Raw genomic sequence first — 753 nt, forward strand, 5'->3', positions numbered from 1 at the left:
AGACAATACAATTTATTCAATATAAACTTTGTTGGTGTCTGTTGGTTTAAACAACGTTGGTATTACTAAAAAACCATTTATTTTTGTTGGCATGACAGTGAAAACCAAATGAACACAGGAATGATGTCTACAGCAGTTAGTAATGCCAGTTCCTGTGGTTTTGAGGGAACTTACGTTGTTCCTTTTAAACAATTTGGAGGATTGCACAACTTCTGCAAATATTTCAGAGCAGAAGTGCACTGATGGCCATACTGTCTCATTTACTTTTTAACACCAAATTCTCAGGTTGAATTTTTGTACGAGTGAATTTACAAATCTACAACAGTACCTGCATCTATAGCTGATGAAATCCTTCTGTATTTGTGCATCAATTATTTAGTTAACAGATTAAAAGAAGATCCTTAATGATAACAGAAGCTGAAATTGAAAATCATACTCAAGAAAAATGTTTAATTAATCTGAATATTGATAAGGCTATTGCTATAATTCTATAATTAGATTGATACTGCTGTCAGCCGAGTAGGTTAAGAAAATTACAGTATCTCAAAGTTATTTTTTTTTCAGATTTCCATTTAAATATTTTTGAGTTATATATTTCATAGAAATGAAGGAATTAAACTATTCCTCTTCAAATCACAAAATTCAGGCACAGCATTTCTATATTAAACAACAGCTTATTAAAAATATGTATGTCAATGTACTGTGAAAAAAATGAAGTGAATGGTTTAAAATCATATTACTCAATAGACAATG

Source organism: Lepisosteus platostomus, chromosome 13 (assembly GCF_059453375.1).
Source record: "Lepisosteus platostomus isolate fLepPlt1 chromosome 13, fLepPlt1.hap1, whole genome shotgun sequence".
Classification (NCBI taxonomy): Eukaryota; Metazoa; Chordata; class Actinopteri; order Semionotiformes; family Lepisosteidae; genus Lepisosteus; species Lepisosteus platostomus.